Source organism: Crinia signifera, chromosome 4 (assembly GCF_055691185.1).
Source record: "Crinia signifera chromosome 4, ASM5569118v1, whole genome shotgun sequence".
In the NCBI taxonomy this organism is placed as follows: domain Eukaryota; kingdom Metazoa; phylum Chordata; class Amphibia; order Anura; family Myobatrachidae; genus Crinia; species Crinia signifera.
Window position 1 is genome coordinate 143769341 of NC_139220.1, and position 27481 is coordinate 143796821.

Consider the following 27481-nt stretch of genomic DNA (forward strand, 5'->3'; position numbering starts at 1 on the left):
GTCTGGCGAGCCCCGGCCAAGGATGGCAGGGGCTCCATCTGTAGGTGCCTTACGTCATTATTCTTCACCAGGTACATACTTGCCTACAGTACTTACAGAAGCCTGGAGAGGAAATGCAGCTGACCATGATGCAGCTGATGCATGATGCATTATTCTGATTGAGTCGAATGGCTGCGTGTTCAGTCGGACGGCCGATGTATTGTGTTTGCACAGGTGCGAATGCCTGATACATCTGAATACGGCGTGAATTCCATACAGAAAACGATCGATCGGAACAATCTGAGCAGGGGGGGGGGGAAGGGGCGTGAAGGGCTGTTTGGGCTCATTACCATATGCGTACGCCCTGCGTTTCATGGGTGTTCCCATGAAAATGCTGGGCGTACGTATGGTAATCCGGCCGTGGTGCACGTGTGGGGGGGGGACAGCTGACATAGCCGGATGCCAGTTGCCCGCCCATATCCCTTCTTTCGCACGGAGTAATGTCCGAGTGGTCTGGAGCACTCGGAGCTGTCTGACCACTCGGGCCATTATTCGATAGTCGGCAAACATCGGAGGATGGGGGAGGTTCCCACAGATGGGGGAGTTGTTCACATGAAACATCCAATTGCGGTACTTTCGCTCGGCGTCTTACCGCATTCGGACAGTGTGAGCGATCCGTAAGGTAGGCGGGGCTAAGAACACTCGGTGGCCGTCTGAAAATACGCATCCGAGTCAACTAGAATGAGGGCCCATATGGGGGAGCAAGCTTTTTCAGTCATTAGAAACCATCTCCACCATAGCAAAATGCCACAAATCGCAGCCCGGTGGGGAGGTCAGGGCAAAAATTATGCGATTCATGTCTTTACCCCTCTGTATGGTCTCACAATTTTTGGTATAGTCCTGCCCACTTCACTAGGAAATGGGTATGATGTGGGAGATCCACCCACTCTTCTGGGCTGTGTGGGAGACTACACAAAAACTGTCTCCTAAAGCTCCCAGGACAGTAGGCAAGTATGACCATTAGTAAAATTGTGAAAGGGCCCATTATAATGAGACTCCACACCCCACAGTATTACACCAAAGTGTGCATGCTTAGTTCTGCCCAGCAATCAGATATGAATAACCCCCAGAACCCCCTACAAAGTTAATTTGTTATTTTGCCATAGAGTTTCCTGACCGTAACAGAATCTAAATGGGTGTTGATTATTATATAGCCAGTTTCTAGAGTAAGACAGTCATTAGTTCAACACCAAATGGTCGACTGTGTCAAACGGTCAACGTGAAAAAGGTCAACATGAATAAACAAAAACTCAATAAGATCACCATGAGTTTTTGAAATTTTTTGAGCTCCGCACATGTTTCCATTCTTAATTGCAATCCACGCAGATCTTTAACCTTTTTTTAGTCCAAATTTTGCAATTCAAACAGTCTAGTTTAAATGTTTAAATTAATTGTAAATTGTATATTTTTTATTTAAAAAAAATGGTCTACATTGAATGTTGAACTATGATATGCTACTAGTGCTAGGGTTGTTGAGCTTGACTAAGACGTTGGACTTGAAAGGCTCAAGTATGAAAAAGTCCCCAAAAATTTAAGAAATTGTTAAAAAGTCATGTCAATTTTTTTTTCATGTTTTCATGTGTCTACCTGTTTTTATGTTCATCGTTTGACCATGTCGACCTTTTTCACATCGACCATTTTCATGACAACATTTTGACCCAGATGACCTTTTGACCCTGTCAACCTATTGCATATTGACCTCTTGGTGTGGACCTATTGATTGTCTATCTAAACATTGTAGATCTATTTCCCGGAACCAATAGAAAACAGCACTGGCCAATTTTGTATCCTAGGCACAATTTTAACTGCTCCACTTAATTTGCAATTATATTGAACTAGTAAGCCCGCTTAAAGCATAAGCTTCGAAAGCTAGTATGCTGCCTTCTGTGTTTGTGCTTGTGGGAGAAAGAGATGTAGTTTCACTCTGTGCCAGCAGATGGCAGTGTTTCTGAGACTCACGGTTACTAGACATATATATGTAGATGATATGTTGTGGGGTCAGTGATGTCCTTTATAGCAAAGGTGCCTTAGGCATTTGCCTACGTAGCTCTCATCTAATCTCCTTAATGAGGCCGGTATAATATGCAGAAATGATGACAGTATGGGGGAAATTTACTTAAGGAAATTCGTAAAAAATAGGTGTATTTGTATCCAGAAATACACTTATTTTTGACACTTACTATCCCGAAAATACGGCAATTCGTATTCGTATTGATAGCACATCAATACGACTATGAATTGCCATATTTTCGGGATAGTAAATGTAAAAAATAAGTGTATTTCTGGATACAAATACACCTATTTTTTTACAAATTTCCTTTAGTAAATTTCCCCCTATATGTCTACCCTCACACACACTTACTAGGTTTTAATATTAACATTTACCAAGTCATTTCTGTAATTACTAGTAACTACTTTTGCTAACACTGCCACCACAGCATTGTTCATTCATAAATAAAATAATTGTTGCAGAAGAACCGGCAAACCTGATGGATATACAGTATGACTTCGCTTTTCTCCATGCTAAAGTTAATTAACCCTTTTGAAATAAAGGAGAAAAGAATGTCTTTGAACCAGCTGAGAGAGAGAGAGAGAGAAAGATTAGCATGTGCACATTTTATCTAATGTGAAGAGAATATTGCGAGTAATAACACTTAAATTGTGGGTGTGCTGCCTAATAACTTCACTTCCCTGCAGGGGACATTATAATGAGCTGTAACAATTTGATCATTTTCCCTGCATGTGCAACAATCCAGCTGTCTAAAGTATGCCTTACACTAGAGGCCAACCTATCGATTTTGTTTTTACTTGCCATTGGCATCTACACATGTATAATCAATGGTTATCCCTTGTTTATGGATGAACTGTATTATATTGATGTTGACTGCACAGGTGTTCTCATTAATGATTTAATTAAACAAAAAATAATAAGGATTAAAAAAAAAATGTCATCAGCGGACCACCAAATATGTCTCGATGTTTGACTGCAGCAATCTGCTGAGAGCACTCACACTGCAATCTCTGCTCAAGGGACATATAATCCATCATTTTGCTTTAGTAATTGGTGCACCTGCCACAATTTTGTTTCTGGGATTACTGACATTTAGGAATCACTGTTCTGCCAAGGCTTCGTACTGTACCATAAGCAGTATGAATACAATTATAATAATTTTGTCTGGTATTAAACTATTCATGTTAGTCAAGTGACTTTTTATTTGTCCTTGCTTACAGGGTTAGCAAATTGACCATGTAATTATGGACAAAACATGAATAATACATATGGAGCAGTGCAACTAATTCACATGAATTCTGCATAGAACAAAATGTAAGCAGATAGCATGTGTGATTTGCATGTGTGTAGATTCACATGACTGATCTTGCAACTCTATTTGCATATCATTAAACTGCTTAAATGAATATGTCAACTGACCAGAGCAATATTCCCATTTGTCGATGCCAACAACTGCTAAATGTAGAGAGTTCAGTGTGCAAATCACCACATGACTCTAGAGAGATGCAGCAATACATCTTTACACACTGCAATCATGCTGAATAATGGCTGCAGAGACACTTCCTGTGTAACAAACACTTCCTGTATGACAAAGTGGATGGCAACGATGCAACATATCTCTATCCACCTAGAGCATACGTCATACTTCAGGGAAATTGGGGTATATTCAAGAAGTGAAAATATTGGAGAAGTGAGCAAGTGGAAAAATTGCCCATGACAACCAATCAGGGGTAATGTGGGAACTTAGAAATGGGGTTGAAATCGCCCTGTGTGTATGCCTCTTAAGATATACATCAGTCAACTGACTAGAACTCAGGTTACATAGACTGGCTTGTATTTTCAGTCTGCCAGGGCCAGGGATACTTTGTCCAAGAACACAGACTCTTGCCTTGGCAGATCCCAAAAAACAAGGCAGACATGCCCCATTTTTTGAAACTCTGGTCATCGTCACCTGTTCCCTTCCCCCAACTGCTGCAGCATGATTAACATAGGGGCACTGTGCAGAACAACTAACATCAGAGATTTACGTAAACTAATAGGTTTTGAATTAGGTGTTTAATACAGGTTGAGTATCCTTTATCCAAAATGTTTGGGAGCAGAAGAATTTTGTATAACGGATTATTCCGTATTTCAGAATATTTTGATATTTCAATGAGGTATTTTGCATTTACACATCAACACATGAAATACACACAAACATATTTTATTTATGCATAAAACAAGGTTTCAAAACATGAAACAAAGTTTAGGTACAAGCTCATGCACAGAATTGGAATGTCACGCAATCATTTTCTTGCAGATATTTAGTGCCAGTTACATATCATGTCCCTCAGTAGTGCTGTTACAGATGTCCTCAGTAGTGCCAGTTACAAATAATGTCTCCAGTAGTGCCAGTTACATATAATTTCCTCAATAGTGCTGTTACAGATGTCCCCAGTAGTGCCAGTTACATATCATGTCCTTAGTAGTGCTGTTACAGATGTCTCCAGTAGTGCCAGTTACATATCATGTCCTCAGTAGTGCTGTTACAAATGTCCCCAGTAGTGCCAGTTACATATCATGTCCTTAGTAGTGCTGTTACAGATGTCTCCAGTAGGTTTTTAGCAAGAAAATCTTTTTTTTTTCACTTTCTGGAATGTACGATTTTCAGAATATTTTATATAACTGATATTTGGATAAGGGATTCTCAACCTGTAGTAGTTTGATAGGGGTAAACATATTTTTGCATCTGAGCCCATCATTCATTAGTTCTGCCACTGGTTATTGAATAACAACATGTTTTTCAGGAACTTCATATACATCTCTTAAGGTCTATACACACTGGGCGACTATGCCCAGCGTGTATGGACAGCGATAATGCATACACACTGAGCAGCTTTCCCCCTGCCTGGCGCCGATGGAGGGGGAAGACGGCGTTGCATAGCGGAGCTCTATGCAAAGCCGTCCTGAAAGCCGCTCATCTGCTGGTATAACCAGCAGATGAACGGCTTTCCCGGCGAACGCTTATCGCCGGGACATACACACTGGGCTGAAATCCGCTCAAACTGGGTGTTTTGAGCGACTTTCAGCTCAAAGTTGCCCAGTGTGTATGGGACTTTAGACTTTTTAAAGTGCCATATATGTCAAGATCTTCAAATACAACTGTTGTACTTTTTAAAGTTCAATGCATGCTTCTGTAACACTGCTGCAGCAGCATCCGTTCTAATATACTCACTATCCACTCCATAGAGACATAGGGCCTGGTCCAGAGGTGGATGCTATGTAATATTTTTTTACTGCACGTGCAGTGCAATTGGTTAGTGGGGTCACAGAGTGATTGACAGTCATTGTGAGTTTGTGGGAGGTAATGGGGGTGGCTGGTCAAAAGCAAATATATTGCAACTGCTTTGGGAAATGCCGATGCCGTAGCCAACAACCACATCTGTGTATGATGTTCCCATGTCCCCAACAGCTAACTTCCAATCTACATTCTTAGCAACCATAGGGCTGCCCAGAAGTTTGATTTGACTCTGACTGACTTACTGGGCTGGTGGATTTTACCGGTGGTGGATTTTACTAAATAAAATCTGCCACTATTTATAATGCATTTTAATGCCTGTAAGCTTGCAGTTTTTGTCAGATTGTGTGCTTTACAGAAATCATATGGTAATAAAATTATGGAAATCAAATCTTAATGACTTTGAGAGAACAGAGTTTCTGAGTGCAACTAAGGTCATGAGCAATATTTACATTCATTCAATCAAGATCATTTTGCAGGTCTGCTCCTTTTAGTACGTTATTTAATGTTATCCCGTGACCTCTTTTTGCTGAAGGGTAATACTGTTAGGTGAACTTTTCTTTGACAAGAACATTACACAAACTATATCTTTGACTTTAGAAAACATTGGACTACAACAAGTATTTTGTACATCAAATAGGGCCTACACACATGCCGGTATTAAGGCATTTTCTAAGCGACTTTGCTTAGTTTGGCATAGCTGCTTAGAAAATGCCCCTACATCGGTGTGTGTGGGGGGCTATAGTGGCAGCAATGGACATCCTCCCCCCCCTTGTCCATCAATCTTGCTGATCACCAGTATTCTCCGGTGCTGTCAGCTCGCTCTGTGTGTGGGCTGCCAGTGCTGTGTACTTAACGACAGCGGCGCAGTGGTGCCCAACCTAGCATAGCTAGGCCACCCTACTCACATCACTAGGTGTGTAGGGCCCATTTCAACCCCACTGTAACAGTAGACTTCAAAACTACTGTACTGTATGTTAAAAAGATTTTCAATAGTAGTGTTGTTCTATTGTACAGTTATGTTAATACAGCTAGTTTGGTATATTTGTATTTTTGAAACCTAATTTTACAGGTTGCTCTTTAGTGTGGCCCCCATATAGCTTGCTTCCCTTTTGTGTCTCACCAGCTGCATCTCTCTAAGGGGGTGATCAGACCCGCTTGTAGTTGGCCGATTTCTGTTCCCCGGCCAATGGTGCGGGTTTATGCATGCGCAAACCCTCTGAGCGATTGCCTTCAGTGAGTTTCACACTTACCAGGGCGTTCACTCTAGTATGGGAGGGCAGGGGGCATTAGCAGGGGAACGCCAAGTGTTTTATGGCTGCGCCCATAGAAATGCTGTACGATACCGCCAATTGATAAACCACAATGATTTCCACTGGTGGAGTAAATCCAGTTTAGGATAGCATTGCAGCAGTGTCCTCCATAGTAGTGGCATCGGGAGAGATAAGAATTTCTCCTGGAATAAATGGTGGTGGTGTGGTAAAGTTGTTATGGGTGGCTGCAGTGGTGTAGCCCCCCCACCGCCACCCTGCCAAGCACCCGCTGCCCATGCAACACCCCCCCCAATCACCCGCAGCCTTACCTATAGCGCTGGTCCCGGCGGCTCCGTTCTTCTGCTGAGGACCACCACAAAATGGCCGCCCCCATACAGCAAACAGTTTCAGAGAACTGTGTGCTATATGGGGGTGGCCATTTTGTGGTGGTCCTCAGCAGAAGAACGGAGCCGCCGGGACCAGCGAGATAGGTAAGTCTGCGGGGGATTGGTGGGGGGTGTAACTATAGCACCGCAGCCCCCGGCGCCCCCACATGCACAGCGCCCCCCGCGGTGGCGGGGGCTGCGGTGCTATAGTTACGCCGTCTGGATCCAAAAAGAAGCAAGGTGACAAAGGGGTGTCTTGGTGCTTGGCTCCTGATGCGTTTCCCTGTGACAAGGCACAGCTTTATCAAAGGTTATCATTTATTTTAATTATTTTCAGGGCTACAGTACTTCGTTATTTATTTCCAATTATGGGAGTACGGAGGTGGCAGGAGTGTGTGATTACAAGCACTCACATGTGTGGGGAGTGGTGATATCGGCTCCAGGTGCTAACTACTGGCTGGAAGAGAGGAGAGACTGTTCCATTGTTTTAGAACAGAATGTCTGAGAGTCTCATCATTTTGGAGCGTTCTCGCAGATTCCTGATAAATCTGAACAATTTACCGGATAACAATGCTGGAAGGAACAAAAACAACTTTCTTTTAAATGATTATGGTGTAACACCAAATGGTCGACATAAACAAAAGGTCACTTTGAGCAAGGTGCCTCACTCCGATCAGTTATCGTCCACATAGATACTAAAATAAGAGAAAGTTAAAATAAAAACAAAAAACAAAAAATATATATATATATATATAGATGCTGGGATGGATGTAGGCGGCACTCTCGGATTTAGTGAAGCAAAGAAACATTTATTGTGGCTCCAACATGTTTCGGGCGCAGCCCGTCCTCAGGGAACCTGAGGACGGGCTGCGCCCGAAACATGTTGGAGCCACAATAAATGTTTCTTTGCTTCACTAAATCCGAGAGTGCCGCCTACATCCATCCCAGCATCTACAAGAGCTTACTAAAGCTATAAGGAAGGCACCGGGTCATACTAAAAGACATCCATAGGAGTGCCAGGCACTTGGAATGATATATATATATATATATATATATATATATATATATATATATATATAAACACCAGTCGGTCCGGTAACTCCGCTGTATCAATCACAGGGGGTTATTTTGATTAACTCTTTCTGACAAATTCCTGCAGGTGGGGCAGATGTTACTTGTGCAGAGAGAATTAGATTTGGGTGGGGTTTTACTTCAAAGTGAGATCTATATTGTAGTGTAAAAATAAAGCGGCCAGTATGTACCCTGCACAGAAACAAAATACCTCACCCAAATCTAATTCTCTCTGCACATTTTACATCTGCCCCCCCTGCAGTGAACATGGTTTTGTCCATCTAAGAAGGAATTTGTCAGAAAGAGTGAACCAAAATAACCCCCACAGTTCTGTGAGGGTGCCCGCTTTAACCAAAAAGTATATTTTATCATCCACAGAGTGGTAAAGAATTATACATTTGTCACACGTTATCTTGCAATACCCGATTTGTAATCTCTCAGATATTGTGTCCCTACGGGTTGAGTTATATCGGCAAAACTGAGCGTACTTTCAAAGAGCGGATGGCGGCGCACCATTCTGCAATAAAAAAAGCCATCCAGACTGGTCACAGCGAACAGCCTGTGGCCCGTCATCTTGCAGCTACAGGTCATAATCTATGCACTTTAAAATATCGTATGATCGATCACATCCCAGAAAACATCAGGGGCGACGATCGTGGTATGAGATTGTTACAATGTGAAGCAGGATGGATTATTAAAGTAGATGCAATTCACCTAAAAGGGCTAAATGAATCAATTGGCCTAAATTACTTGTTATAAGTTGTGATAGTTGTTTATACTTTTGATATTGTATTGGTCACATTATGAGCCGATAAAGGCTTTATTGAGTTTCCAATTTTATTAGCAGTTTATTAACTATTGGTCTGTAATTTTATTTATGCCTACATGCTCTACTTTGCTCACTATTTTCTAATGTTTTTTAGCTTTATGTGTATCTGCAATAGTCTCAATGCACTTATTGTATATTTATTAACACTTGTTCACAGTCTCATGAAGTGGATGCGTCCTCTTGTGATAAGATGATGTCACTTTGCTGAACACACCTATAGGGGGAGTGTTCCCTTGAGGGGTCTGTGTTGCTGTACACCTGGTTTATTTATGAACCTGAAGACAATGCAGAGGCATTGAAATGTTGCTGTTTGGTGAATAAAAAACACTTTTTAGACGTTGATGGAGTGCTGCTTATACTGTGGATATATATATATATATATATATATATATATATAGATATATATGTATGTATATATCTATATATATATATATATATATATATATTTATATTTTAGTCCTGAGGCCAGGCTGCACACTGCAAACAAATAAAGCACCAGAGTGCCAGGTTTCAAATGGTGTAATACATGTAGTATTAAAAAACCAGCAACATCCGGATTTTTGTGAAAAAAGTATCAAAAAATCATTTTAATGGCATAACAAGTGCAAAAGACAGACATAAAAACATAAGGAGCAGGGGATACTTAGCAGCTCGATGTAGAAGAGAGCATGATATAAAACGTCACCCTGGAGCTCCTTTTAGCAATCATACCGACAGCCGTTTCGGTGCAAGGAGATGCACCTTCATCATGGGCATAGATCACAATGCCTCTGCTAGCCCTATATATACCTATAACAGCTAGAAAAGGTAATCAAACTCACCTGTCCGCGCGCGCGATCACCGCCATCGACGTCATCACTGCGGGACCCGCTGTCGGCGCCTTGCTACCATTACAACGTAGCCACGCTGCCATAGACGTCGTACAGGACGTCGGAAGTGCGCGGACGGGAGGATCACCATAGCAGCAACGGTAAACATCCGGTTGCTGCCGTGGCTGGACTCAAATATCTAACCCAATTAAAATGAAAAAAGGTACAGAAAAAGGGGGATGAAAGTCCGCCATAAAAAAAAAAAAAATCTTTAAGAGCGCTGTTACTGAAATACACAGAGCTAGCAGATAGCACAAACATATATAAATATATATATACCCAGCTATGCTGGCCGGCACTCTCCTCTTTCATGCAGCTGCCCCCGGTGCCACTCAGTAAATAGACAAACAGGTGGATAAAGAAGGCACTTCAGAGGTCTTTGCAAAAAATAACTCTATTGTGCAGTAAGATGCGCCAACGTTTAAGGGGGATATTCAATCGCCGTCGAGCATCTCCCGTGGGGGAGATGCTCGACGGGCCCAATTCAATGCTGTCTTCCCCGACAGCATTGAACAGGGTTTCCTGGCAGAACGAGCCCGACATCTCTAGCTGTCGGGCTCGTTCTGCCGAGAACAGCCGGGAAGTGACGAGCTGCCGGCTGCATCTCGTCACTTCCCGGCCGCAACTCGCAGCCACGCCCCCTTCTCGTCCCGCTGCAGACGGGACATTGAATCCCGCCTGCATGTTCTCGGTCGAGCTGACCGAGAACGGGACTGGGTCACGGCAGGCGAGCAAGCTCGTCTGCCGTGACCCGAAGATTGAATACCCCCCTAAGTTGGAGTAAAGTCCGAAACGGAGCAAACAATGTCTGTTGTCTTCATCAGCGGAGTGCCACTCTTATGATATCTATATATATATATATATATATATATATGGTACTTCTTTACTTTCACGGCACCACTAGATCAGAAATCGCGGTCATCGCGGGCATTGAATGCACTTAAAAACGGCCGCTCCGCGACCGACGCGATGCCCGCGATTTCCCATAGAGATCAATGTTAAATTTCTCAATGGACCCGATTTTACTGTTAAATGCCTCAATTGACACGATTTTTCCATAGGAAACAATGTTAAATGGCCCACAGAGGCCAAATAGTCACCGTAAAGTGTGAAATGGCCCCCACATTTTTTAACGCCACCCCACGATCAACGCGAACCCGAAGCGTGGCGAGCGCAGCGAGCCCGCGAGGGGCGGCGGTACGCGTCCTACGACCTTTTCATACCCCCACTATCCACGTCGGCGTGGAGTTGAGAATAGAATAGTGTGGCGAGCGCAGCGAGCCACCGAGCCCGAAGCGTGGCGAGCGGACGAGGATACCTGTGAAGCCCGCGAAGGGACGCGTTTACCTGTGAAGGTATCCGCGTCGCCACGCTTCGGGCTCGGTGGCTCGCTGCGCTCGCCACACTATTCTATTCTCAACTCCACGCCGACGTGGATAGTGGGGGTATGAAAAGGTCGTAGGACGCGTACCGCCGCCCCTCGCGGGCTCGCTGCGCTCGCCACGCTTCGGGTTCGCGTTGATCGTGGGGTGGCGTTAACAATTGTGGGGGCCATTTCACACTTCAGGGTGGCTAATTGGCCTCTGTGGGCCATTTAACATTGTTTCCTATGGAAAAATCGTGTCAATTGAGGCATTTAACAGTAAAATCGGGTCCATTGAGAAATTTAACATTGATCTCTATGGGAAATCGCGGGCATCGCGTCGGTCGCGTCGCGGCCGTTTTTAAGTGCATTCAATGCCCGCGATGACCGCGATTTCTAGTGGCGCCGTGAAAGTACAGAAGTACCATATATATATATATATATATAATCATTTTTTTTGGTACTTGTTTCCTAGCATGGCACCCATCGCATCGTATACCATTACACTAAATAAGGTATACGATGGTATGCGATGAGATGCGATATTGATGTTTTTCATTTAAAAGAACAGTCTGCAATGGAAATGTGTTTTTCTACTGGGAGCCTACAACATCCCCCACCTTTAATCAGATAAGCTGAGCAATGTGTGCAAACACCAACCCCTCCCCCTGTACCAGCTGACCTAACTTTCCTTTAAAATGGGAAATTTGGAGAAGCCTGGCCAAGGCTTGCCTGGCATCATCATCTGAAGCAAGTCGTCTAAAGCAAGCAATGAGTTAGAACTGGATTTGGACATAAACCAAAACACTGCCACATTTTATTTTGCTTTTCCCAAATTACTATCTGTCTCCGCCTCTGAGCTGAGGAAAGCTATGTATTACTCTTTGTTTTACTGTTTCTTTACCATGATCTTCATCATATACCTCTACCCCCACTGTATGCAAAGCCTGTATGCTGTTCCTTCACTGACTGCACACCCTGCCAGCAACAAGCTGGCAGGGTGTGTCAGCTTTGGAAGAAAAGTGGTTCATAAATACAAATATTATTATTACTGCTGCCTTTGAGCAGCATGATCAAGATGGCGCCGCTGATGGCTGCCTAGGAGCTGTGCAGCTCAGCCAAACATATTCCCTGTGTGTTAACTGTACTGTCTGCTTGTATTGTTACCTACCTGGCTGTTTCAGTGACCAGTGGCGCCGCTGATGGCTGCCTAGGCACTGTTCAGCTCGGCAGGTATGTGTTCCCTGTGTGATACTGTACTGTCTCTGCTTAATGTTACCTATCTGGCTGTAGCAGTGACCAGTGGCGCCGCTGATGGCTGCCTAGGCGCTGTGCAACTCAGTGGGCATGTGTTCCCCACATGTAATGTCTTAATGAAATGTATGTAATGCCTTCTCCCCCCCCCCCCTTCATCCCTGCTTGATGCTGCACTGTAAATCCACAAAAAATTCCTAGTGTGCGCAAGCATACATGGCCAATAAAGTTGATTCTATTGTACAATAAAATATCGCATTGTATGCCATGCAATGGCATACGATGTGATCGTATTCGATTTTTGATTGTACAAGCACCCTGATGGGTCCTTACAATGTTAAATGGCCCGCCATAGTCAACGCCACCACCAGGATCAACGCCAACCCGAAGCGTGGAGTTGACTTTAGATAGTGTGGCGAGCCACCGAGCCGAAAGCGTAGCGAGCGGACGTGGAATACGAGCCCGAAGCTTGGCGAGCGAAGCGAGCAATACATGTAAAGTAATCCATGTCCCCTCGCGGGGCTCAGTGCGCTCGCCACGCTTCGGGCTCGCTGCGCTCGACACACTATCTAAAATCAACTCCACACTGACGTGGATAGTGGGGTTATGAAAAGGTCAGAGGACGCGTACCGATGCGCTCGCCATGCTTCGGGGTGGCGATGATAGTGGGGGTGGCGTTGCCAATGGGGGTGCATTTAACATTAAAATCACCCATCAATTAAAAATCGGAATGCATCTCATGCCGCTATATTGCATGCGATGCCATGCGATTGTATAAGATCGGGGGTGCCATGCTAGGAAACAAGTACCTTTTTTTTAAAACTAATGTCGGCCTCTTCGTGTGTCGACCTTTTACTTCTGTTGGCCTTTTGTCTATGTCGACCATGTTTTGTTTACCTAGACAATGTTATCCTATAGACCCAATACAAAGAATTTTTGTGTTTGTTACATACATTTTTGTGTACCATATTTGTGCATAAGAACTGTTTCATTATTTGACTGCTTCTTTCTGGCATGTTAGTGCATGAATACATAGTAACATAGTAATTAAGGCTGAGAAAAGACGTTAGTCCATCAAGTTCAACCTATTTGACTTGTAACTACTGACTTGAGTAAGTCGTATATATATAGACTTCTATAGAATATCACCACCCAAAGGTGGTGATATCCTGCCCTGCGATGACGCAGCGGCCAGGTAATAGTACATTTGCAAATGTGGTAAAACCCCCGAAAATGGGTGTTTTACCGCATTTTTCGCTTAGTACATCCCACCCTTAGTGGCCAAATATATATCCAGTTTTAATTTAAATTCATTAACCCCTTCCCGACATTTGACGTACATTTACGTCATGGTCGGGAAGCACTTCCCGACACATGGCGTAAATGTACGTCATGGATTTAAACTGTCACCGCGTCTATAGACGCGGTGACAGTTTCAACATGTCTGCTGTCCCTGACAGCAGACATGTCCGTGCATGCCCAGGGGGGGCTGCGATGCCGCCCCCCCGTCGGCGATCGCTGTGATTGGCTGTTCAGTGTGAACAGCCAATTACAGCGTTTTCCTGTGTCACCGGCGAATAACGTTCGCCGGTGACACGGGATCGGAGGTGATTGGTGCTGTAAAGTACAGCACCAATCACCGCGGGGTGTAAGGGTGACACTGGTGTCACCCCACCTCACCCCGCCCGCCCCCAAAGGCCGTGATTGGTCCGTCGGACCGACGGACCAATCACAGCCATGGAGGGGGGTTTAAACTAACGGTGACTGCACTGCAGACGCCATTCCGGTCTGGAATAGCGTGCAGTGCGGTCACCGTGCCCACCTGCCGCCATATACTGACCAGAACCTTGCTCCATACTTACCTGATCACTGCTTCATCACTGCTTGATCACTGCTTGATCTGTGCTTGTAGTGTGCTGGATGCTTCCTGGATCCTGTTGCTACTTGTGCCTTCCTGTGCTGTGAAATTGTGCTGCTGCAGTGTAATAGCTAGATAGAGAGATAGATAGAGAGAGATAGAGAGAGATAGAGAGAGAGATAGTGTCAGAGAGTGCTATATTTTGTGCTGCTGCAGTGTGATATAGTTATAGATAGAGAGAGAGAGATAGAGAGATAGAGAGAGATAGAGAGAGAGAGATAGATAGAGAGGCCTAGTGACAGAGTGCTATATTTTGTGCTGCTGCAGTGTGATAGTTATAGAGAGATAGAGAGAGATAGAGAGAGAGAGATAGAGAGAGATAGTGACAGATTGTGCTATATATTTTTTATATAACTGACTGCTGCCCCCTCCTTTTGTGCTGATCAGTATAAATTAACTGATCAGCAACTTTTTGGGGGCGCAGGTTTTTTTTTATATATAGATATACCTGTCAGTGCTGCTGCTGTAGTGTCATAGAGTGATAGATAGTGATAGATAGTGATAGATAGTGATAGATAGTGAGAGATAGAGAGAGATAGTGACAGAGAGTGATAGAGAGTGTATATTTTGTGTCTGCTACCCCCCCTTTTTGGGGGTGCAGGTTTTTTAGTGTCCTAGAGTGATAGATAGTGAGAGATAGTGAGAGATAGTGAGAGATAGTGAGAGAGAGTGACAGAGAGTGATAGAGAGTGACAGAGAGTGCTAAATTTTGTGTCTGCTGCCCCCGCCTTTTGTGCTGATCACTATATCTGAGGTGATCAGCAACTTTTTTGGGGGTGCAGAGGTTTTTTTTTTTTTATATATACCTGTCAGTTGCACTGTCAGTTGCACCAAAGGTTGTGCACCTGCTGCACCTCACTGGTAATCAGTGTCGCATCACTGATCACCTTTTTTTTTTTTTGTGAGTGCTGTGGGGTCTTTTTTTAATTTTTTTTTTACACACACTGTGATTTTGTGGGTGTCCTGTGGCCACTGTGCGCTGATCAGTGACGTACATCACTGATCAGCTTTTTCGGCACAGGGTTGATCTATTTTATTTTTTTTTTTTGATCAAATTCCTGTTGCCTTTGAGCGCTGTTCAGTGACAGACGTTACTGACCAACATCTGTGCTCAATTTTTGGCGCAGGACCTTTTTTTTTTTTTTTTTTTAACCCCTTCAATTTTTTATTTTTAACCCCTTCATTTTTTTTTTTTTTTATTGGTATAAAGTATTTTTTTTTTTTTCTGCACTACATACACACTACATACCCCCCGGGTTGAAATAAAGTTTGTACCCCCCCCTACACTATACACGTGTTGAAACATTTCACTACCAGTAACACAAAAATAAAAATGGCATCCCAAATGTCCTCCCAAATGTCCTCCCAAATGTCATCCCAGTCATCCAGAAGAATGTATTCAGCGGAGGAGGCATATGCCCTGCTTGCTTCTGACTCTGACACAGCCAGTGATGCAAGCGGGGAATTTGAAGGATTCGCCTTAAGCTCCTCTTCCTCCTCCTCTGATGAGGGACCCCCTCAAAGACGCCCCCGTAGAGCAGCTGAGACCCCCCCCCCCAACAATTGATCTCGTATGGACCCCACCACCAGACAATTTTGAGCCCCAGGTTCCTGAGTTTTTGGCCATGCCAGGAATCCAATTTGATTCCACAGGTCTCAGAGAAATTGACTTTTTCAAATTATTTTTCTCTGATGATTTTATAAATTTAATGGTGGACCAAACTAATTTATATGCCCAGCAGTTTATTGCTCAAAACCCCACGTCATCATTTGCTAGGTGGACCCCTGTAGATGCAGTAGAGATGATGACGTTTTGGGGTCTGGTGTTTCATATGGGCATAGTAAAAAAGCCAGAAATTAGGCAATATTGGAGTACAGATGTTCTGTACAGTACTCCATTTTACCGTATGGCCATGACCCGGACTCGATTTGAGACAATTCTTAAATTTATACATTACACCGATAATGCACAGTGCCCACCCAGAGATGATCCCACCTTTGACCGGCTATTCAAAGTCAGGCCGGTCATTGATCATTTCAGTGCCAAATTTGAAGAGGTGTACATCCCTGAAAAATTTATTTGTATCGACGAGTCCCTTATACATTTTAAAGGAAGGGTTAAATTCCGCCAGTACCTTCCCAGTAAGAGGGCAAGGTATGGCATAAAAATGTATAAACTGTGTGAAAGCACCTCAGGGTACACCCACAGGTTTAGGGTTTATGAAGGGAAGGATTCAAGAATTGAACCGCCAGAATGCCCCCCCTCCCTCGTAGGTGTTAGTGGGAAAATTGTCTGGGATTTAGTGCACCCCTTCCTGGATAAAGGTTATCACCTCTATGTGGATAACTTTTACACTAGCATCCCCCTGTTTAAGGCCCTTGGTTCAAGAGGTACAGCAGCTTGCGGTACTGTGCGCAAGAACCAAAGAGGCCTCCCAAAAACGCACATTGCCCAAGTAATGAGAAGGGGTGAAAGCAGGGGAATATGCAACGAAAATATGTTGTTGGTCAAATATAAGGACAAGAGGGATGTCCTTATACTGACAACAATTCACGGAGACAGTACCACCTCCGTCCCTGTACGAGGTACCAGTACCCACACCTCAAAACCTAATTGTATCCTGGATTACAATAGGTACATGGGCGGAGTGGATCTTTCAGATCAGGTACTGAAGCCGTACAGTGCCCTGCGGAAAACAAAAATCTGGTACAAGAAGGTGGCCGTGTATATCATCCAGATGGCACTGTATAACGCTTACGTGCTATTCCGTTCTACCGGCCAGAGGGGGACATTTATGCACTTTCAAGAGGAAGTCATAAAGGGCCTAATATTTGGGAACCAGCAGGCAGAGGGCCCCAGTACTTCTAGTACTGGCCCCCGTATTGTACCAGGGCAGCATTTTCCTGATGAAATCCCCTCCACTGGAAAAAAGGGCAGGACACAAAAAAGGTGCAAAGTTTGCTATAAAAAGGGAATAAGAAAGCAAACTATTTTCCAGTGTGACACTTGCCCCGACAAACCCGGCCTATGTATAAAGGAGTGTTTTAAAATATACCACACATCTATGGAATATTAGGTTCATAATTTCACCGTGCTTCGGGGGTCTTGCTAATAGCACCCACCATTCATTCCACCAGAATCTGAGCCGCAAAATCCAAAAATCACTCCTTCCCTTCTGAGTCCTGCCATGCACCCAACTGGTATTTTTTGGTCACATGTGAGGCATTGCCGTACTTGGGAGATATTGGGGCACAGATTTTGGGGTGCTTTTTCTCCTTCATTCCTTGTGAAAATGAAAAATTTTGAGCCAGAACTGCATTTTTGTGTAAAAAAATGTAATTTTTCATGTTCACTGCCCAGTTTTATCAAAATTGGTGAAACCCCTGGGGGTTTGAAATGTACACTATACCCCTAGATGAATTCCCTGAGGGGTGTAGTTCTCAAAATGGGGTCACTTGTGGGGGGGTTCCACTGTATTGGTGCTTTGGGGGTCTTGCTAATGCGACATAGCACCCACCATCATTCCACCAGAATTTGTGCTGCAAACTCCAAATATCACTCCTTCCCTTCTGAGTCCTGCCACTTTTTGGTCACACATGAGGCATTGCCGTACTCGGGAGAAATTGGGGCACAGATTTTGGGGTGCTTTGTCTCCTTCATTCCTTCTGAAAATGAAAAATTTTGAGCCAGAACTGCATTTTTGTGTAAAAAAATGTAATTTTTCATTTTCACTGCCCACTTGTATCAAAATTGGTGAAACCCCTGGGGGTTTGAAATGTACACTATACCCCTAGATGAATTCCCTGAGGGGTGTACTTCGCAAAATGGGGTGACTTGTGGGGGGGTTCCACTGTATTGGTGCAACATAGCACCCACCATTCATTCCACCAAAATCTGTGCTGCAAAATCCAAAAATCACTCCTTCCCTTCTGAGTCCTGCCATGCACCCAACTGGTATTTTTTGTTCACATGTGAGACATTGCCGTACTCGGGAGAAATTGGGGCACAGATTTTGGGGTGCTTTTTCTCCTTCATACCTTCTGAAAATGAAAAATTTTGAGCCAGAACTGCATTTTTGTGTAAAAAAATGTAATTTTTCATGTTCACTGCCCACTTGTATCAAAATTGGTGAAACCCCTGGGGGTTTGAAATGTACACTATACCCCTAGATGAATTCCCTGAGGGGTGTAGTTTGCAAAATGGGGTCACTTGTGGGGGGGTTCCACTGTATTGGTGCTTTGGGGGTCTTGCTAATGCGACATAGCACCCACCAAAATTCCACCAGAATCTGAGCTGCAAAATCCAAAAATCACTCCTTCCCTTCTGAGTCCTGCCATGCACCCAACTGGTATTTTTTGGTCACATGTGAGGCATTGCCGTACTCGGGAGAAATTGGGGCACAGATTTTGGGGTGCTTTTTCTCCTTCATACCTTCTGAAAATGAAAAATTTTGAGCCAGAACTGCATTTTTGTGTAAAAAAATGTAATTTTTCATGTTCACTGCCCACTTGTATCAAAATTGGTGAAACCCCTGGGGGTTTGAAATGTACACTATACCCCTAGATGAATTCCCTGAGGGGTGTAGTTTGCAAAATGGGGTCACTTGTGGGGGGGTTCCACTGTATTGGTGCTTTGGGGGTCTTGCTAATGCGACATAGCACCCACCAAAATTCCACCAGAATCTGAGCTGCAAAATCCAAAAATCACTCCTTCCCTTCTGAGTCCTGCCATGCACCCAACTGGTATTTTTTGGTCACATGTGAGGCATTGCCGTACTCGGGAGAAATTGGGGCACAGATTTTGGGGTGCTTTTTCTCCTTCATACCTTCTGAAAATGAAAAATTTTGAGCCAGAACTGCATTTTTGTGTAAAAAAATGTAATTTTTCATGTTCACTGCCCACTTGTATCAAAATTGGTGAAACCCCTGGGGGTTTGAAATGTACACTATACCCCTAGATGAATTCCCTGAGGGGTGTAGTTTGCAAAATGGGGTCACTTGTGGGGGGGTTCCACTGTATTGGTGCTTGGGGGGTCTTGCTAATGCGACATAGCACCCACCAAAATTCCACCAGAATCTGAGCTGCAAAATCCAAAAATCACTCCTTCCCTTTTGAGTCCTGCCATGCACCCAACTGGTATTTTTTGGTCACATGTGAGGCATTGCCGTACTCGGGAGAAATTGGGGCACAGATTTTGGGGTGCTTTTTCTCCTTCATACCTTCTGAAAATGAAAAATTTTGAGCCAGAACTGCATTTTTGTGTAAAAAAAATGTAATTTTTCATGTTCACTGCCCACTTGTATCAAAATTGGTGAAACCCCTGGGGGTTTGAAATGTACACTATACCCCTAGATGAATTCCCTGAGGGGTGTAGTTTGCAAAATGGGGTGACTTGTGGGGGGGTTCCACTGTATTGGTGCAACATAGCACCCACCATTCATTCCACCAAAATCTGTGCTGCAAAATCCAAAAATCACTCCTTCCCTTCTGAGTCCTGCCATGCACCCAACTGGTATTTTTTGTTCACATGTGAGGCATTGCCGTACTCGGGAGAAATTGGGGCACAGATTTTGGGGTGCTTTTTCTCCTTCATACCTTCTGAAAATGAAAAATTTTGAGCCAGAACTGCATTTTTGTGTAAAAAATGTAATTTTTCATGTTCACTGCCCACTTGTATCAAAATTGGTGAAACCCCTGGGGGTTTGAAATGTACACTATACCCCTAGATGAATTCCCTGAGGGGTGTAGTTTGCAAAATGGGGTCACTTGTGGGGGGGTTCCACTGTATTGGTGCTTTGGGGGTCTTGCTAATGCGACATAGCACCCACCAAAATTCCACCAGAATCTGAGCTGCAAAATCCAAAAATCACTCCTTCCCTTCTGAGTCCTGCCATGCACCCAACTGGTATTTTTTGGTCACATGTGAGGCATTGCCGTACTCGGGAGAAATTGGGGCACAGATTTTGGGGTGCTTTTTCTCCTTCATACCTTCTGAAAATGAAAATTTTTGAGCCAGAACTGCATTTTTGTGTAAAAAAATGTAATTTTTCATGTTCACTGCCCACTTGTATCAAAATTGGTGAAACCCCTGGGGGTTTGAAATGTACACTATACCCCTAGATGAATTCCCTGAGGGGTGTAGTTTGCAAAATGGGGTGACTTGTGGGGGGGTTCCACTGTATTGGTGCAACATAGCACCCACCATTCATTCCACCAAAATCTGTGCTGCAAAATCCAAAAATCACTCCTTCCCTTCTGAGTCCTGCCATGCACCCAACTGGTATTTTTTGTTCACATGTGAGGCATTGCCGTACTCGGGAGAAATTGGGGCACAGATTTTGGGGTGCTTTTTCTCCTTCATACCTTCTGAAAATGAAAAATTTTGAGCCAGAACTGCATTTTTGTGTAAAAAAATGTAATTTTTCATTTTCACTGCCCACTTGTATCAAAATTGGTGAAACCCCTGGGGGTTTGAAATGTACACTATACCCCTAGATGAATTCCCTGAGGGGTGTAGTTTGCAAAATGGGGTCACTTGTGGGGGGGTTCCACTGTATTGGTGCTTGGGGGGTCTTGCTAATGCGACATAGCACCCACCAAAATTCCACCAGAATCTGAGCTGCAAAATCCAAAAATCACTCCTTCCCTTCTGAGTCCTGCCATGCACCCAACTGGTATTTTTTGGTCACATGTGAGGCATTGCGGTACTCTGGAGAAATTGGGGCACAGATTTTGGGGTGCTTTGTCTCCTTCATTCCTTGTGAAAATGAAAAATTTTGAGCCAGAACTGCATTTTTGTGTAAAAAATGAAATTTTTCATTTTCACTGCCCAGTTGTACCACAATTGGTGAAACCCCTGGGGGTTTGAAATGTACACTATACCCCTAGATGAATTCCCTGAGGGGTGTAGTTTGCAAAATGGGGTAACTTGTGGGGGGGTTCCTAAATTTTAGCATCTTATGGTGCCTAGAAACCTACATGGTGCCTAAAAAATAATCTCATAAAAAGGAGGCTCCAAAATCAAGTAGGTGCTCCTTCTATTATGAAGCCTGTGGTTTGGTCAACGTGCACACTAGGGCCACATATAGGATATTTTTGAAAACAAAAGAATTGGGGGAATCAATTTTTAGTCACATTTCTCTAGTAAAATGTACTGTGTTCCTTAGAAAAATGTATTAAAATTGCAAATCTGCAAAAAAAATGAAATTTTGAAATTTCACCTACACTTTGTTTTAATTCCTGTGAAACACCTAAAGGGTTAACAAACTTCCAAAATGCTGTTTTGAATACTGTGAGGGGTGCAGTTTTTGAAATGGCATCATTTATGGGGGTGTCTCACATACAAGTCCCTCAAAGTCACATCAGAACTGAACTGGTCCCTAAAAAAATCAGTGTTTGAAATTTTCTTGAAAATTTGAGAATTTGCTATTCATATTGTAAGCCTCCTAGTGTCCCAAAAAATTAAAAGGAAGTTGAAATAATGATGGAAACATAAAGTAGACATATGGTCTATGTTAGTTATTAACTATTTTGAGTGGTATGATTATTTGTCTCACAAGCAGAAAATTTAACATTTTGCAAATCGCTAAATTTTCCATTTTTTCACGACATTTTGGTATTTTTCACAAAAAAACACAGACTGTATCGACCCAAATTTACCACTAATTTGAAGTACAATGTGTCACGAAAAAACAATCTCAAAATCACTGGGATAAGTAAAAGCAAAAAAAAGTTATCCCCACTTAAGTGAGACATGTCAGATTTGAAAAAAATGGCTCTGTCAGGAACGCAAAAACTAGCTCTGTCAGGAAGGGGTTAACAGTAGTTGCTGTAACCACCCCCACCTGCAATGAGTTCCAGAATGTTACTGTTCTAATGGTGAAGAATCCTCTTCTTAATTTGGTAAAGAATTTATTTTCCTCGAGCCTCAGTACATGCCCGCGTGTCCTAAGTATAGGCCTGTTAGTGAACAAATCATCTCCCAGTTCCATATGATTCCTAATCCTGTATTTGAACATACTAATCATGTCACCTCTCAACCTCCATTTCTCCATTGAAAACATATTCGGCCCGGTTAACCTATCTTTGCATTCTAATGATTTGAGACCTTTTACTAGTCTCCCTTCTCTGTACCTGTTCCAATTCATTTATGTCCTTTTTAAGGTGCGGTGCCCAGAACTGAATACAGCATTCCAAGTGTGGTCTCACCAATGCATTGTAAAGAGGCACCATCACATTGGCATCCCTTGATCCATTCCCCTATAATGCATGGCAGTGTCCAGTTTGCTTTTGCTGCTGCACTTGAGTCGTGTGCACTATTACTCAATTTATTATCTATGATGTCTCCCAAGTCCTTCTCTACAGCAGAATTCCATTTCACCTATAAGTACCTTGTTCTTTTTTGTTCCCGTAATGAATTACTTTACATTTATCAACTTTAAACTGCATTTTCCACCTTTCCGCCCACCTATCCAGTTTAATTTAATAGTCCTTTTCATTCATAAGCACTACCATTTCTTACACTGTGATTTATCTAACGCTCCCTGGGGGAAATTTGCTAAGATGGGAGTTCTACTTCACACAGGATGCTTCTATGGGCAACCAATCAGATACTATTATCTTCTAGAACAGTGGTCAGGGAACTCCACCACCACCACCATCAGGTACTATGTTGTGGGTGCCACATTGCTGTATATATTGGTTGCTGTGATCTGTAAACTGGTAACACAGCATACACACTGAGCTGCCCAGAAGCCTGTGAAGGTAGACATCATGTTCATGCTCTGAGGGAAATGTAGCAGCTTGTGTTTTCTAGTGACCTGCTGAAATGATCGTACCACAGCACAATTACGGAGAGAATCATTCCTCTCATGTAGTCACATTTGATGAAATGTACAAGTTTAAATTTCAGCTATTGAACTCTATTGGTTATTTTTTTATTTGTATTAAAATTTTTTTTTACAATAATGCAGAAAAATCCACAACCCTGTGTAGGTACAGTAGTGTAAGTCAGGAATAAGCACTAAGCGTACAAGTCTCCTTTTATACCTTAAGTACAAAGCCAGCTTTTATATTCAAGGACATTTAATTTTTGTAGTCATTACATCAGTTTTTATGTAAGCACGTTTTAAGATTCTTTTGACTAGATCTGCCAATGTTATTGTATTAAATCTTCTCAGGTTTCTCTGTATGCCCCCTGTTTATAATCTATTCAGATCATCAGAATGCTGACAGCAGCTGGTCTTGTGGGAAGCGGTAACCTGTTCTCTTATGCGATTTGTTTTGTATCTATACAATGTTTTGCCAGGAAGAAATAATTGAGAACAACCTTTTTTCTTAAGTATTTTTTGTTCACAGGGAAATGCAGTTATGTATTACAGTTACATACTTATCATTTATAATTAGTTTTTGGTTTTTAGAAAGATTTTGCAGGTTTAACATATTCTGTTAATTTGTACCAGACGTGTGTATTGTGCTCAGTGGTAGAGAACCAGGTAGTTCATTAAATTTGGGAAGAATTAGAAAGTTTGACAAAGTGGTTCTAATGTAGGCAACTAGGTACCCTATAATTTTAGAAAAGACCCAAAGATTACATTTTATTTCAGTAATACGGGTGTGGTATGCCGTTCCGACAGTCGGGATCCCGACAGTCATTAGCCCGATGTCGGGATCCCGACTGGTCGGACTCAGAAAGCGTGGCCAGCACAACAAAGCCCCTTGAGGGCTGTCTGCACTTGCCACGCTGTAGGCACGGTGGCTCGCTGCGCTCCCCACCTATTCTATTCTCCCTCATGGACCCCAAAGAGGGAGAATAGCCGTCGGGAACCGGGCCATCTGTGTTTTAACAGTCAGGATTCCGATGTCGGGTTAATGGCTTTCAGGATCCCGACTGTCAGGACCCCGTCCGGCACCCCAGTAATACAGGGTGAGGCAAAATTTAGCACCTAATCTAAAAGTGCATGGAATACAGTTTTTTTAAATTGGTTTTGAACATGATATCATCCAGATAGTGGCCTTCTTATGTGATACACATTTGTAGTCGATCTCTGTAGTTCTTCATCACTTAGCGGGTAATTTCTGGCATTATTGCTGCAGATTTTTGACAAAGCCCTCTTTCATTTGCCTGGCTATGGATGGAGTTGCGCTACCACATGTACATGCACAAAATACATTCTAGGGTTAATTTGTTGGGAGCCGATTAGCCTACCAGTAAATTTTGGATTGTGGGAGGAAACCGGAGTACCCGGAGGAAACCCATGCAAGTACAGGGAGAATATACAAACTCTGCACAGTTAGAGCCATGATGGGAATGGAACCCATGACCTCAGTGCTGTGAGCCAGTAATGGTAACCATTACACTGCCCCAGAATAGCCTCAAAAGCATCTTTGCACCACCACACAATTTATTTGAAAACACCAACACATGCCTGACAGAACCGACATTTACCCAACTGTTATCCATGTGCCTTCAGATTCCATACTTTCTACAAAATGCCTTGCATACCACTTGGTCATGGGAACACCCAGCATTTTAGGGTCGTCCCATTAAAATGCAGGGCGTTCGCAAGGGTACAAGGATGGGCCAATGCCCTGTCTTCATCCCGGTGCCCACAAATTAAAGTTAGTTGGGACTTAGGGGCTTTTTTTTGCGATGGCAGGAGAAATCATTTGCTGGTTAGCGACCATCAAATGATTTCTCCTGCAGTGGATGCCTTCCAGGGGATGGATTTTTGCTATAATGCGACAATGAACTGGACAACGGCATTAAATATGGGTGTATCATAATGTGGTTATACAGTATATGTATATAGGTTTTTCTATATTAGACTATAACACAACACATTCTGTATAATCTGATAGTCTTTCTGATCTCCAAAATGAATGTTTTGTATTTCCAATGATGTAATGCCAGTGAGCTTCAGACATTAACACATACCTCCCAACATATGCATACAGGTTGGCGGGATGAAAGTTTAGGGACGTGGCCTACCGAAAAGTTCAATTTTCGCAGCTATGGGGGCATTCTCAGCAACTCCGTGAGGTGCTGGCTATGCCCCCAGCCCCTCTGGCTACATGCGCACAGTGTCTATTCACAGACAACAGAGGGGACTCCCAACTGCTCCCCGCCGCCACCGCGGGACACTACCGGCCACAGGAGGGACGCGGGAACGTCCCAAAAAAACAGGACGTTCCCGCGATAAGCAGGACAGTTGGGAGATTTGATTAACATGTTACTGCAACATTCCTTTGCTACTGTAAATACTGTATATTTAAGTATTTTCCTGGAAATATTACCCATGTATATTTACTGTACTATACATTAAAATTTCGGAAACCTATTACCTGGCCTGAAGTCCATTAAATGATACTTTACAACTTAAAATCATTTAGGTGTCTTTTAAAAAAAAAATTATACCAACTGTACATGACTACTTTAAACAAAGGGTGCCAAGTCTTAGTTAAGTATTCAAGTTACTGGAAATAGCATATCTTTTTTATTTATATTATTAACGGCTTCCATTTGGCACTGTATTTGGAAGGAGACAGCCATATTGGAAGCACTGCAGTAGTTACAGCTGCTGAATATAAAACATTTCATTCTTCCATTACATTGCTTTGCTAAAATGGTTATATTGATCTGATATTTATGACAATTGTTCAATTATTAAAACTTATACTGTATTAAAACTTGTACTGTACACCTATAACATCTATGATTCCTTTGTTGTTGTGCAATATATTGCTGTGTACATGTCTGTTTTATCCTATCTAATAAAATAGTTTAGACAGATTTAAAAAAATCTGAATCTCAAATTCAACATGTCCATCAGTTCTGATTGTTTATCCTACACACAAAAGTGCTAGACGTGGCAGCCATCTTGGATCTGCTAAATCTGTTACAATGAGTAGAATAAACAATACATGGTATACAAAAGTTCAAAATACAATATATAAAAACACGATAATCACAGCATCAGTTCTGTACATTGTTTATCTTACCCACAAAAGAATATGGCAAAACAGCTATCTTACACAGTCTACATAGATGGTATATAGTATGCTATACTAGAGGAATTACAAAAGAAGAAAGTGAGACATTAAATAAGAATCATTGATTTCATGGATTGTTCATTTTGCCTAATATCCAATAGTTCTGGAATAAATACATTTTATTTTTTTCTAGTCAATGTATTAAAAAAAACATGTATTTGTACACTATCTCATTTTGCTTCTACATGTTTTTTCTTGCTAGTGGTGCTGTTAACCAGCATTTTCATTTATTGTTTCCCCCTTTCACACCTGGTAAGGTGACATTTCTTTTAGCATGCTGTCATTTAAGTGCATTTTGAATCATGACATTTTAGCATTTTTTTTATGTTACCCAATTTGTTTGTCCACAGATTTTATGATTGGCAACCACACACATATTCCACAACTCTTTACACAGTAATAGTTTTACTGGCCCATTGACCATTTGACTATAAATAATTAGATTTAATACTGCACCACCAACTAATGGTACCCCTGCAAGTGCCCGTAGCACCCAGTTAGGAGCCACTGCTTAAAGCTCCATGCACACTATGCTATGTTGGCTGCAGGCGATAAAGTTAACAATATTGGCCGTGGGTCACCGATATTAAGAATACGCACTGAACGATATAGGTAAACCATGTTATTCAGTGATGTCTACGGGAACCAATATATAGCCAAAATGACCTTCATATTCAGCAGACAGCAAGGCTCGTTAATGATGCACGGGAGCGCACATCGTTAATGATATTGTGTGTACACATAAGAGGCTATAGTAAAAGAAATGCCATCTCTTATACTATATCCTAGTGTTCATTCTTGCACCCGCCATCTTTGAAAACCCATGCAGTTCCTCTTCCTTGCCTGGGGTGTCGCTGTCTGCTGTAGTGCTTCTAGCATAGTGTGGTCTGTATATCAGCATTGATATGCAAACCAGACCTGTGCTAGAAATACCACAGCAGACAGCGACACCCCAGTCAGGAAACAGGAACTGCATGGGTTTTCAAAGATGGCGACTGCTAGAACGAACACTATATCCTTTAGCATGTATTGGGCTTTAGGCCGTTCTGATTCTGAAAATCTCTGCCTTCTTTGTCATTTATTAAGCTGTGGTAATATTACGAGACATGGAGAGAGAACACTTTTTTACAGGTGATATGGTGTAAATGGACAGATTAAT

At 42.7% G+C, this 27481-nt stretch overlaps 1 protein-coding gene across 2 annotated transcripts in view; it reads left to right on the top strand.

The window, feature by feature from the left end:
• Positions 1-27481, top strand: part of NELL2 (neural EGFL like 2) — a 235310-nt gene that overhangs the window by 39556 nt on the left and 168273 nt on the right. The gene's annotated exons all lie outside the window — the stretch shown is intronic.